Here is a 13,952-nt window from a genome sequence, read left to right as displayed (position 1 = left end):
CAGTGGTTAGAGTGGAGTACTGCAAGCTACTTCTGCAGCCTGCCGGCTGTCTGCAATTTGGTAGTTCAAATCCCACCAGGCTCAAGGTTGACTCAGCCTTCCATCCTTCCAAGGTGGGTAAAATGAGGGGGAAATATGCTAACTCTGTAAACCACTAGAGTTTACAGGAGGGGGCTGTAAAGCACTGTGAAGCACTATATAAATCTAACTGCTATTTTCCTATTCAAGTCACGGATTGGGGCAACCTGCACATTTCTGTGAGAATGAATTGTCCTTAGAGAGCCATACTGGAAAAGATTATAATGTTTTCCATCTCAGTAGTCTCCATCTCTGCTTACTTCCCTGCTCCCCCCCACCCCAGCATCAAAGCTTCTTTCCAAGTCAAACAGGACTTCAGGATATGCAGGTGCAAACAGGGTTCAAGGGAAATCCACAAGTCTATTAACCCCATCTGTCCAGTGGTGGGATTCAGCCAGTTCGCACCAGTTCGGGAGAATCGGTTGTTAACTTTCTGAGAAGTTTGGTGAACTGGTTATTGGAAGAAATCATTAGGGCAGAGAACCGGTTGTTAAATTATTTGAATCCCACCACTGAGTCTTTCCCCCTTGCAGCCCAAAAGCTGGGCACTCGCCATTATGAAATGTTTCTGTGGTCTTCACAACCAGTAAGATAGAAGAGGAAGAAAGACACTGAGGTCAGCCATTGCATCATTTGAGGTGTTGGAAGCAAGCTGGACAGGAAAGCTGGGTTTCAGCCTCATATAATGCAGCAGGGCAAACTGCAAATAGAATCCAAAGAACTGCCCTGAATCCTCTTCCTTCTTTTTACCCTTTTATACAGAAGATCTAAGTTTTCATCCAGTGAGAAGTGAAGTTCTTTTGTCAATAAAAAAATATCTCCTGGAGAGCCACCATAATTCAAATATCATCTCCAGTGATGACCTGAAGAAGTTTCATTTCTTTATAAATGTCCTCCAGATGATTACAGTAGCCAACTAGATTCAGGGATATCCTCAGTTGTAGGCACATATTGCACAAGACTGTAGTGTGGTTTATTTGTTAGTACTTTACATGAGCTCAGCCTACCGTGAACAAGTCAACAAACCTGATTTAGCAAAATGTGGTAACCTGACATTAGATGGAAGAACAGGGATAGAATCAATCCTGACTCTACAAAGGCCAAGGACGTTTTCTACCACTTACCACTTTCTGCCACTGCCATTTTCCAAAGCACCAGAGGGCAGGACAAGAAACAATGGATGGAAACTAATCAAGGAGAGAAACAACCTAGAATTAAAGAGAAACTTCCTAACAGTGAGAACAATTAACCAGTGGAACAGCTTGCCTTCAGAAGTTGTAGATGCTTCATCACTGGAGATTTTGAAGAAAAGACTGGACAGTCACATGTCTGAAATGGTGTAGTCTCCTGTTTGAGCAAGGAGTTGAAGACCTCCAAGGTCCCTTCCAGGTCTATTCTGATTGATTGATGTGCAAACCCCTTCAGAATTAGTCACTATGTTTTCATAATATTGAACCTGGCAATTAGATGCTGTGGCCGATTCACAGTAGGTAAATACAATTATTCATATTTTGCTCTGCGTACAACTGCCTAGATAGAGAGAGGCAAATAGCTTACTATATACTTATACTTATGTGTGTTTATGAAGAGTGTAATAATGTCAATTACTGATTTAATCATATAGCAACATCATTTAGAGATGCACCTCAAGATGGTCAAAAGAACAGCCTTTTTTTCAAACTATTCTCACCATATGTGAGATCAGTAGCTGGCTTTTAAGGCCTGGTAAATAGCTTAGAATCTCATTGCTCAGTCATTCATCTCCCCTGTTTGTTTTTTTCACAGCCATCAAAATATTGCAGATTTCAAAAGCTTAAAAGCAGACACTCGGAGATATTTTTGTGAGTCTAAAAAAACCCCTACTGTGCAGCCTGAAAAGTCTCTAAACCAATTGTTCTGGTATTCAAATGTTACTTTGAGGAACAACCCTCCTGAACAATGGGCTCTGTTTGCTTACCGTTCCCACTCTTTTCAGGAACAGCTGAGCAAGATGGTTGTGTCTATGCTGATTCAGCTGCAAAACTGGCTGTACAAAAGGCAGTTTTTGTACAAGTTAGAATAGCATAGAATAAAAGAGTTGGAAGGGACCTTGGAGGTCTTCTTGTTCAATCCCCTGCTTAGGCAGGAGACCTACACCATTTCAGACAAATGGTTATCCGATCTCTTCTTAAAAACTTCTGGTGTTGGAGCATTTACAACTTCTGGAGGCAAGTTGTTCCACTGATTAATTGTTCTAACTGACAAGAAATTTCTCCTTAGTTCTAGGTTGTTTCTCTCCTTGATAAGTTTCTACCCATTGCTTCTTGTCCTGCCCTCAGGTGCTTTGGAGAATAGCCTGACTCCCTCTTCTTTGTGGCAGCCCCTGAGATATTGGAACACTGCTATCATGTCACCCCTAGTCCTTCTTTTCATTAAACTAGACATACCCAATTCCAGTAACCATTCTTTATATGTTTTAGCCTCTAGTCCCCTAATCATTTTTGTTGTCCATGTTCACTTGAAAGGTAAAGATCTATAAGAAGGGATGGCAAAGGTCTTGGAATTATTCACCAACAATGCCTATGCAGGAGACAGTGCAGACACACACACCTACACTCCTCAGAATTTTACACCAGTATCTATGCAAATGTGTGTCTCCTTGTGTACTCCCATACTGTAGTTCCTTGTTTTAGTAATGCACTCAATCCACTCCCATCTGATTGGTTGGCTGGGAATACACTACTTCTGGCTGAGAGTTGCAGACACAACATGTTTAAGCAGCAGCAGTCTGGAAGAGACTGGTATAGATCAAGAGTTCCAGCTTCAGTGACCACACCCCATTGACAACAAAAGCTTTTTGAGTATTGAGTTCAAGGATTTTAAGTTCCAAGAAGGAAAGAGTCGCCTAAGCCTTTGGAAGATTGAGAATTATGAATCTTAATTATATTATGAATCAGGACTGGAAACATCCAATACAGTCCTCCAACTTTGGAGTCAATCAATATCTGGAATGTTTCATCTTCTGATCGTGATATATTTTGTGAATAGTCTCCTTCTCCCTGCTCCTCCTTCAGATCACCCATGGCTGGTCTGCTAATATGCCTATCACCTCCAAAAGATTGTTTGCTGTAGCTGGATCTGATAAAACATTGCTTTGTGCCACCAGAGCCAGATTTTTTTTAAAATCACCTTCTTTATCACACTGGAACTTTTATAAAAAGTCAAGTTTGAGAGGAAATCCGTTTTATCTTCTTTCTGGGCCACTCTACATGTCATTTCTTTTTATTGGGAAAGTTGGAGAAAACTGTGGCTCTCTAGTGGCATTTTTGGAAAACTGGTTTTCTTTAGAATGGACATGTTCTGCTTTTACTTTTGATTGTTTTTAATATGTTTGTGGAATATCATAGCTATAAACGGGTGGCTTGTATTTTCCTCCCAGTTTCATGGGTAAAGATATTTCTACGAGCCCCTTTAAAACAGGATAATTTTTTGAACAAAAGGAACACCCAAAAATGAAGCTTGGCTAAGTTGCTGAAATATTTCCCTTGTCATTTGCTTTGTTATACAGGTAGTCCTTGACTTACAACTACAACTGAGCTCAAAATTTGTTGCTAAACTAGACAGTTATTCAGTGAATTTTGCCCCATGACATTTGTTGCCACAGCTAAGTGAATCACTGAAGTTATTAACAAGGTTGTTAAGTGAATCTTTCTTCCCCATTGAGTTTGCTTATCAGAACAGCCAAAAGGTGATCACATGACTCTGGGGCACAGCGACGATTATAAATACATACCAGTTGCCAAGGGTCTGAATTTTGAGCACGTTACCATAGAGGTGCTACAACGACTGTGTGAAATTTTTTTATAAGTCACGTTTTTTAGTGCCCCTGTAACCTTGAACAAATAATTGTAAATTGAGGACTGCCTGTATTGTGTGTAGGGGCAGATAATGGGGTATGGATGGGGCCCACTCATTCTATCATGAAGTAGTTGACAGCATGTTTTTACACTTGTTTCTTGGTACAATAGCAAGCCAACAAGTACTCTGAAATCGTTTATTCTCAGCCAAGTAAATAGTGTGTGTTTATGTGTGTATAGCAGCCAACAAGTACTCTGGAATTGTTTATTCTCAGCCAAGTAAATACACACACACACACACACACACACACACAGACACACACACACACACACGGATCTTTTTGTTTCACAATATTGATAGCCAATCCTAACAAACTCTAGAGTACAAGAATGTTTTACAAAATGCATTACAACATTTTTAATTTTAGCAGTCAACAATAAAAACTCTCCTGCACCAGTAGCATCCTAAGAGACAAACACTTGCTGGAACACTGCTGCTTTGGCCTGGTTTTGCATAGATATGTGAAGCCTCAGCTTTAATGTCACTGGCTACATTCACACAACTTACTTCATAAATGAATTTTCTGGGTCTGTATGCTCAACCAGGTGGCAGCACCTGGTCAGGTTTGGCTGTTTCCAAATGACTGTGTAGCACTTTGATGTGGGACCACCATAGCAATCTCAGAATTATAGGATATTAACTTGAGAAATAAATAAACTAGGAAGGAAAAAAAGTCAATGGCAAGTATTTATGCCCTGCTGAGATAAAATCTCCAGGCATGTATACTCATATCACTGGGACCCAGTCTTTAGTAACGCACTAAACCAAATGAAACTGGGATTAGTTTGCTAGGGGATTAAATTTACTAGGCCTGGATTGACTTAAATTTGTTGTGTGAACACTGTCATTGTCAATAGGGCAAATAATTGTCTCATCTTAAATTACTGGAACCCTTTTCTTAGGCATCAAAATAGACCCACTCTGTGTCTGCATTGGATCTTGAGCTACAAATGAAGAACTATAAGGTAATATGTTAATTAATCCTTATTTTGAATGTGTTACAAAGGTGTAATGTTACTGGATATATGAAAGTTGATAACAAACAGTTAACTAAGTTTTATAATTAGTAAGTAATAATTTAGTAACTTTTAGATTGTTATGTTAAATAAATAATTGATAATGGCAATAAGGTACACATATGTGTTGGCTTGATGAGAAGAAATTGGATATAAACAGTAAAGGATTTTCCGTTAACTAACATTAACTATAACAATAAATAATGGAATGATAATGATAAGGGATATAGTTAATACACACACATAAACACACACACAATGTATGTATATATGTACTACCATAACAAAAAGAACTTGGATACAAATTGTAAATAGTGACTTGAAAAAAAAGGCTTAGAAACTTTGTTAACTAATCTTTATTTAGAATATGTTATAAAGGCTTAAGGTTATTGGATGATTTTTATAATAACTAATGAAATGCCATCAGGTGGTTGTGTTTTTAAGTATGGATTATTTTAGGCGAATGGACATTAAAACAACTGTAGTCAAATGAGAATTATGCTATGTTGACAGTAAGATTCATAAAGAATTTTTGATATCTGTTATGAATATAAGCAATGACTGTGGAAGAGATCCACGAAAGTTATTTGTAGCCAGTTGACACACTTTCTTCAAGATGTAATGTAAGATGATTCTTTTTTGTGTTTGTTTAATTAAAATAAAAATAAATGCAAAAAAAAGAACGATAAGGTATAACTTTGCTGATATGTCAGGAATTAAAAAAAAGACTGTAATAGAATTCCTCCCTTTAATATTTAGTTTGCCACCTTGCAAGAGATTTGAGCAAAGAAGCCAGGCGATTTTATTCACTCAACCAGATGGGGACTGCTTTTTAGAACTACCTGCAACTTCTCAAAGCACAGAAGTAAGAAAATGTGAATCCTATTACAATCCATCTAGTAATTGTCTGGAGTTGTGTAGCCCAGATCTGCGAGTCTTAGTTAAGAGATTCCATCCGGCTTTGAGCAATTTTTGCAACAAATGTGTAACAAATGAAGTGTTTGTATAAGTATATGTGTATGTATATGTATATGATGTATATGTATATGTATATGTATATGTATATGTATATGTATATGTATATGTATATGTATATGTATATGTATATGTATATGTATATGTATATGTATATGTATATGTATATGTATATGTATATGTATATGTATATGTATATGTATATGTATATGTATATGTATATATTATGTCACAACCCCTGGTATGCCCAAATGTAAGAGGAAGCATACTGCTTCCTTTCTTTGTCTATTGGCTCATCTCAAGAGACCATCCAGACAGAAAGCCATTATTTTTACTGTTGCCTTTATTACATTTGTGTTGCATTTGTGTTGATTATATATATATATATATATATATATATATATATATATATATATATATATATATATATATATATATATATATATATATATATATATATATATATATATATATATATATATATATATATATATATATATATATATATATATATATAAAATGTATGTATGTATGTATGTATGTATGATGTATGTATGTATGTATGTTTATGTTTTTGTTTGTTTGTTTGTTTATGTTTATGTTTATGTTTATATATGTCATCCAATACATGCTTGACGAAATAAATAAATAAATAAATAAATAAATAAATAAATAAATAAATAAATAAATAAATAAATAAATAAAGTGCTGCTGTAATGCTGAGGAGTTTCATATTGGAAAGTCTGGTGTGAGCGTGCGTACAGTGTAACCTTTGATTTAGAAACACAGAATTTATTATATTTAACGTTATTTTACTCAAAACTTCTAAGAAACCGGGGGCTGCGCAACCAGTTCTGGTTTTCGTCTTAGAATGCCCCGTGTCCTTCGGTCTTCTGTCTCCAGCCTAGCGCGCCTTCTCCGCGACACCTTCCAGCCAACGGCACAGAAGGAGTTAAAACTCCTTTTCTTGAGCGGGGAGATTCCTTCCCTCCATGATGACGTCGTTTCGTTGGCCACGCCCCTTCGGAGCGTTCATACAAGATGGTGGATTTTTGTCTCTGACAGGTAGGAAGGGGTTTTGTGTGTGGTTTTTTTTTTGATCCGTCTTTTACATTTTCTTTCATTCCGCTCGCCTGGTTCGGCTCCACCCCTCGGTGGTAGACCAGTGGGCGGGTGAACGGCTGGAGCGTGCCTCTTCGGTCATGTACAATGGTTTCCCCCGTGCCGTTCTGGACGGAGGTAAGTCGCCTTCCCCTCTTCTCCCCCCCCCATCCCGGTTATGGTATCTTCCCGTGTAGTAGGAGCCCTGATACGAACTGGAGGTGCTTCAGTTCGCCCCGCCGGTCCCTCTCCGAGCGCTTCCGATGGACCCCCCCGCCCACTCCTCGCCTTAAGGGATCGCTTTTGTGGACGGGTGGATCTGCTGTAAATGCCCCGGAGGCCCTTTCCCCGTTAGCCAAAGGAGCTTCTCGGGCTTGAGCAGGTGAACGCGGGGGAGGGCGGCTTCCTGGGTTCGGGCACAGGTTCGGGCAAAGCCGCGCTGGGGAAAGGTGTGGCGGGGTGGTGGGCCAGCAGTTAGAGCCAGAGTCCAAACGACCCGCTGGTAACTAGCCTACTGTGCCTCGGGAATGCTGCCGAACCGGCCTGGATTTGGCCTGCGGCTCTGGTTCCATTTACAGGTCGGTGGATTTTTTTTTTTTCCTCTTCCGCAAATCTTCCCCGCCCACCTTGTCGTGGATTCCTTTCCCTAAAAGTAAGCCTGAGCCTCGGCTGTGGAACCAAGAGAGCCCCGGGAAGTCTTCTGCAGGATGGAGATGCCTTAGATTTAAAAATAAAATGAAAAAAGATGCCCCAGAGGTATATCTCCCTGCTCCTGCCCCTCAAAAGAAGTGCTAATTTGAAGTATTTCCCCTTAGTGGAGAAAGTGGTTAGGACACTCCCTTGTACCTGCTAAGAGGGAAAGGCACTTATCTTTGGTTGAATGTGGCCCCAAGATAATTTGATGAGAAGTCCTGTTTGTTTGTTTTTTAATAGAAAATTATTTTATTTTTATTACATAGACAACATAATCACATAACAATAGAAAAAAAAAGGCAGCGGGGAAAACAAAAGAAAACAAAACCCATCATCCCATGCAGTATGTCATTTGATTACAGGTGTTTTGATGAGAAGTCCTAATGATGCTTCTGTCTTTCGGTGGGGCCCTGTTATTTATTTTTCAACTACAGCTTAAATAGTACTCTAATCCAAACAAATAGGGATGCAATGGCTCAGTGGCTAGGACGCTGAGCTTGTCGGTCAGAAAGGTCGGCAGTTCGAATCCCTAGCACCGCGTAATGGAGTGAGCTCCCGATACTTGTCCCAGCTTCTGCCAAGCTAGCAGTTCGAAAGCATGTAAAAAATGCAAGTAGAAAAATAGGGACCACCTTTGGTGGGAAAGTAACAGCACTCCGTGCACCTTTGGTGTTTAGTCATGACGGCCACATGACCACGGAGACGTCTTGGGACAGCGCTGGCTCTTCAGCTTCTAAACAGAGATGAGCATCGTCCCCTAGAGTTGGGAACGACTAGCACATATGTGCAAGGGGAACCTTTACCTTTTTAATCCAAACAAAGGTTCTAAGTGCCTTAAATGTCAATCCGAACATTTGAATAGAAATAACAGCCAACAAATAGCAAAACAGAACAGCAACACTTAAGGAGCAGTCAGTAACTTCCAGTCCCATAGCAGGAGAAGGCTTCTCATCCTGAATCTATTTCTCGAATGCTTTTGAATAACCAGGTTTTTAATGGCTATCCGAAACACAATAGTTTTGCTAGGCCAGTTTACTCGCAGTGAGGCCATGTGCTTGAGGGCATTTCACTACGCATGATTAGTTTGCTGGAATTGGGCTTTCATGGGAGACGGTTGTGTTGCATCTTAGCAGCATGGGAAATCGGAATTTATTTCTCACGTTAAAAATGCTGAGAAAGAAACCCCTAATTTGAGAAATAAAATGTAATAGGTCCAAGATTCTGCAAGGTAAAAATACAAATGGCATCCGTGGAAGGCAAATGAAAATGGCTTCTTCCAACTGGACTGTGTTTAGAGTGAGTGACATCAAAGGATTTGGTTGCTTGAGACTCCTTGTTGCCCTCAAACGAGTGGATATTTACTTGATGTCTGGTCGAGGAAAAAAGAAGATATACTAATAGAATACTGTTGATCCATACGGTTCACCGACAAATGCGCGCTCGACAAAATCACGCCTGACAAAACCGCGGCGAGAAAACCACGAGGTCGAAATCGCGCCCACAGAAGGGTGCCGACAAATGCGCGCCGACAAAAGCGTGCCATCAACAAACAGTGCAAAAACAACGTAAGAACCCTAACCCTTACCTTAACCGTAATCGTGCTTTTGTCGGCGCGATTTCGAACTCGTTTTCTCGCCGTGGTTTTCTCGGTGCGCTGTTGTCGAGCGCGCATTTGACGGGTCATGGATCCATACAGATACACTATATTGCCAAAAGTATTCGCTCATCCATCCACATAATCAGATTCAGTTGTGAGCGAATACTTTTGGCAATATAGTGTATCTACTTAGAAGGATTGAGAAGGTAAAATAAAAAACCAGTGGTTAATCAGCAAATGAGTTTAACTTAGGCTGCTATTCTGTTTGCAGTACCTGCACTTCAACAATGAAGAGATCTTTGTGAACGAACTTACCTTCACTCCAGCTCTCGTTTCCTTTTCATAAGGAAAAACAAAATATCGGTACAAAGATCTGCCTCCACTCCAGACGCAGCTGTGTCTTAAGCAGAGACTTGGCTTGATTGACAGGTGCAGTGCAACTTTGCTCCTCTCTGCTGTCAGATATGAAATATCGGGGTAGATCTGAAATCCGCCAGGGCTGTTTTTCCTCTGGAACTCAAGACCACGCAAAGGAGGTCTGCTGAACCCCCGCGCCCCAATTGCTTTTAAATTAGGGTGAAAAATCTGTAACTTTCTGGATGGGTTTCCAACATCTCTTCACTTTGGGGATACTCACAGGGAATGTGAGTGTTGATGACTGCAAGTTATCCGGTTGCAGAATTGTTTCCTTTTGATGGATATGCTGAGGATCTTTGCTTTATTTTGCATTGAGGATAGATTTTGTATCCCAATCTTGATTGTAAGTTGTTCTTAATTAGTTTTAATACAAAAAAAAAGGGATGGTGATGATTGATTACAAACAGATTGGAGAAGAGCTACTAAAGGGACATTTATCCTATAGACAGTTTCTTCTCAATTTGGGTGAGTCTTGTAATTACCCTTTCCATTCACACGCCTGTCTTGGTTTTCTATTTTGAGGTAGCAGTTTGCTGCTTATAATACCTATGATTAACATGGACTTGAGTGACAAAACTGCTTATTTGTTCTTCTTATGGATATGCCTCCCACGTTATTAGAGAACAATTTAACAGCAGAAAATGTTCCTCTAGTGAAAGCAGCTACCGAGGGCTAGGCTTTAACCAGGAGCAAGTCCCTAGAGCTCATACAAATTAATTGCTGACAGAAAACTCTTGCATGAAGAATAGCAGGGATCTTGCATTTACCCATGAGGGTCTCATTTGGTGACCTGAGATGAAATTAGCCCTAATGTATTTCTGTATGCTGCTCCCTATGGACTAGTTTGACTGAAAGCAAGTGAGCTATATATAAATACAGTAAAAGTATATAAAGAGCAATACATGTATGCACACGCATCATACATTTCATACACAGAAATATAGAGTGTCTACTGCAGTTGAAATTTGAAGTTCTCAGTGCTGAAGAGCAATTACTACTTGGAATTTGAATGGTGGTTGTAGCAGGGTATATACGTATATTTACCAAAGCTGCTTACAATCTGACTATGTTGCTGTCTCCTTATTGATCTATCTATCTATCTATCTATCTATCTATCTATCTATCTATCTATCTATCTATCTATCTATCATCTATCATCTATCTATCTATCTATCTATCTATCTATCTATCTATCTATCTATCATCTATCTATCTATCTATCTATCTAAATCTATCTATCTATCTATATCTATCTATCTATCTATCTATCTATCATCTATCTATCTATCTATCTAAATCTATCTATCTATCTATATCTATCTATCTATCTATCTATCTATCTATCTATCATCTATCTATCTATCTATCATCTATCTATCTATCTATCTATCTATCTAAATCTATCTATCTAAATCTATCTATCTATCTATCTATATCTATCTATCTATCTATCTATCTATCTATCTATCATCTATCATCTATCTATCTATCTATCATCTATCTATCATCTATCTATCTATCTATCTATCTATCTAAATCTATCTATCTATCTATCTATATCTATCTATCTATCTATCTATCATCTATCTATCTATCTATCTATCTATCTATCTAAATCTATCTATCTATCTATCTATATCTATCTATCTATCTATCTATCTATCTATCTATCTATCATCTATCTATCTATCTATCTATCTAAATCTATCTATCTATCTATCTATATCTATCTATCTATCTATCTATCTATCTATCTATCTATCTATCTATCTATCTATCTATCTATCTATCTATCTATCTATCTATCTATCTATCTATCATTTCAAGCATCTGTGTGACCACCCACAAGATTTTCTCCCGGAGAATAGAATAGAATTCTTTATTGGCCAAGTGTGATTGGACACACAAGGAATTTGCTTGGTGCATATGTTCTATGTGTACATAAAAGAAATGATACATTTGTGAAGAATCATAAGGTACCACACTTAAGGATAGTCATAGGGTCCAAATAAGCAATCAAATCATATTAGGAAACAATATAAATCATAAGGATACAAGCAACAAAGTTACAGCCATGCAGTCATAAGTGGGAGGAGATGGGTGATAGGAACGCTGAGAAGATTAATAGTAGAGGAAGACAATATCACTTAATTAAACACTATCAGTTATCACATGATTGTTAATGTGACCTCAGAGCCTTATTCTCCCATTTAATCAGGCAAATCAGAAATCGATCTTGACAAATAGGCTTCCTAATGTGCTGTATGACATCTTCCCGCAACTCCAGTTCCTTTCAGCCTTAGCTGGCGTGGTTAGAGATGGATAAGAGATGTAATCCAAGCAGGGGTGTCAAACTCAATGTCGTCACGGCGGTGTCATGTGACATATCAGGAATTCCCCCCCTTTCGTTAAACCAGGTGTGGGTGTGGCCAGCTCGTGACACATCTGGCCCATGGGTCTGGTCTGCAGGGTAAAAGAAAGGAACTTATGAATTAAAGGATTGGTTGTCATGCAAAAGTAGATCAATATTTTGTTAGTGAAGTAGTAGTTTAGTAGACCAGTTTGTATAACATGCAGTCTCTTTATGCAAGAGGATTTGACTTATTTGACATCTGTCATTTTAAAGTGTTGCAATATTTCAATACTTATAGACTAGTCCTAGGTTTTTTTGTGAAGCTTCTTGCCCTTCTTTCTTGGGGATGAGAAATTAGCAATAGCAGAGATGAACTGATTGACCTAGAACAGGGGTGTCAAACTCACAGCAGCCTCACGTGACGTATTGGGACTTTCTCCCCCCTTCGCTAAACTGGGCGGGGACAGGGCCAGCACGTGATGCATCTGGCCCACGGGCCGTGCGTTTGACACCCCTGACCCAGATTGTCTCTGGTTCTACCTCAGCTGCGGATGTTCTGTCTATACAGGTAGCTTTTTTGACTTGTGACTGTAATGGAATCTTCCCATTATGGTCATTAGTCATGACAGTCATAAAGCGTGTCACCCATTCAATTTTGTGACCACCTTTGTAGCCGTTGTTAAGTGAATATTGCAGCTTTTAAGTGACTCCCACAGCCATAAAGCAAACCGATTGTTCGCTTTGAGTTGTTTTTGCCGAAAACTGGACATAAATAACAGTTGTTGGCAAAAACATGGTCATATGACTGCAGAATGCCGTAAACTGCTATAAATGCGGGCCGGTTGCTGAGTGGCCAATATACAGTCGTGGTGGACTTTGGAACTGGGTCTTAAGTACCTTTAGAGGAGGTCCTTCATAACTTTGAATGGTCACTAAGTGACCAGTCATAAGCAGGGGACTATTTTTATTGCTGTGGGTCAAGACATCAAGTACATTCTACAACCTCTTGGTCCCTTGCATGGTGTCTGGGGGCAAACATTCCTGCTGATATACTGTATTCCTTGGCTACCATCAATATTTCTGCCATACTTAATTTATAAGAATGATTCTAGCATACTTTCAACTTTCCAAATGGCCTCACAGACCTGGATTTGGGGACTATAAAGGGAGGGGGTGACATAGAAAAGAGGGAGGTGAAAGAGTAAGATGGTAACAACTTGGTAGAAAGGACAGAAGTCATAATTCTATTTTTTTTCCTTTTGTTCCTTTGATTCTTTATTTTTAATAGTTTTTAAACATTCTAATAAATTTAAAATAAATTCCAAATGTCCTCACCGGCCCAAAAACTATTGGAGACCCTTGCACTACATCTTAATACCAATAAACCATAAGTGTCTGTGCAGAGCAGGCCAGAAGAGATCCTTTAGCTGATACCACTGAGTGGTACATCTACATTCATAATATTGGGGGCAGCAGTACCTAATTTTTTAAGTGTATCCTCATAATAGTAATGTAAAACTCAGTATGATGTGATGAAGGGATGTGGTGGCTCAGAGGCTAAGATGTTGAGCTTGTTGATTAGAAATGTTGGCAGTTCGGCGGTTCGAATCCCTAGTGCCGTGTAATGGAGTGAGCTCCCATTACTTGTCCCAGCTTCTGCCAACCTAGCAGTTCGAAAGCATGTAAAAATGCAAGTAGAAAAATAGGGACCACCTTTGGTGGGAAGGTAACAGAGCCTTCGGTGTTTAGTCATGCTGGCCACATGACCATGCAGACATCTTCGGACAGCGTTGGCTCTTCGGCTTTGAAACGGAGATGAGCATCG

General features: G+C 39.2%; 2 protein-coding genes across 9 annotated transcripts in view; one reads left to right on the top strand and one right to left on the bottom strand.

Moving 5' to 3' along the window:
• Positions 1-13,952, bottom strand: part of LOC148048331 (uncharacterized) — a 433,893-nt gene that overhangs the window by 10,415 nt on the left and 409,526 nt on the right. The gene's annotated exons all lie outside the window — the stretch shown is intronic.
• The window catches only part of ARAF (A-Raf proto-oncogene, serine/threonine kinase), a 29,177-nt gene continuing 22,202 nt past the window's right edge, over positions 6,978-13,952 (top strand). The window contains exons 1-2 of one of the 8 annotated variants that reach the window (XM_087710745.1): positions 6,978-7,031; positions 9,629-9,786. The gene's annotated coding sequence lies outside the window, so the exon portion shown is untranslated. Of the gene's footprint in view, positions 7,032-7,057; positions 7,206-7,433; positions 7,450-9,628; positions 9,787-9,832; positions 10,118-13,952 lie in introns of those variants that run through there. The other 7 variants (XM_087710751.1, XM_087710744.1, XM_087710750.1 and 4 more) reach the window with 7 other exon arrangements.

This window comes from Thamnophis sirtalis, unplaced genomic scaffold, assembly GCF_051295495.1.
Source record: "Thamnophis sirtalis isolate CommonGarterSnake01/CBP01778 unplaced genomic scaffold, rThaSir2_p1.2 scaffold_3, whole genome shotgun sequence".
NCBI lineage: Eukaryota > Metazoa > Chordata > Lepidosauria > Squamata > Natricidae > Thamnophis > Thamnophis sirtalis.
The sequence above is the reverse complement of the archived record's forward strand: the minus strand, read 5'-3'. Positions and strand labels throughout refer to the sequence as shown.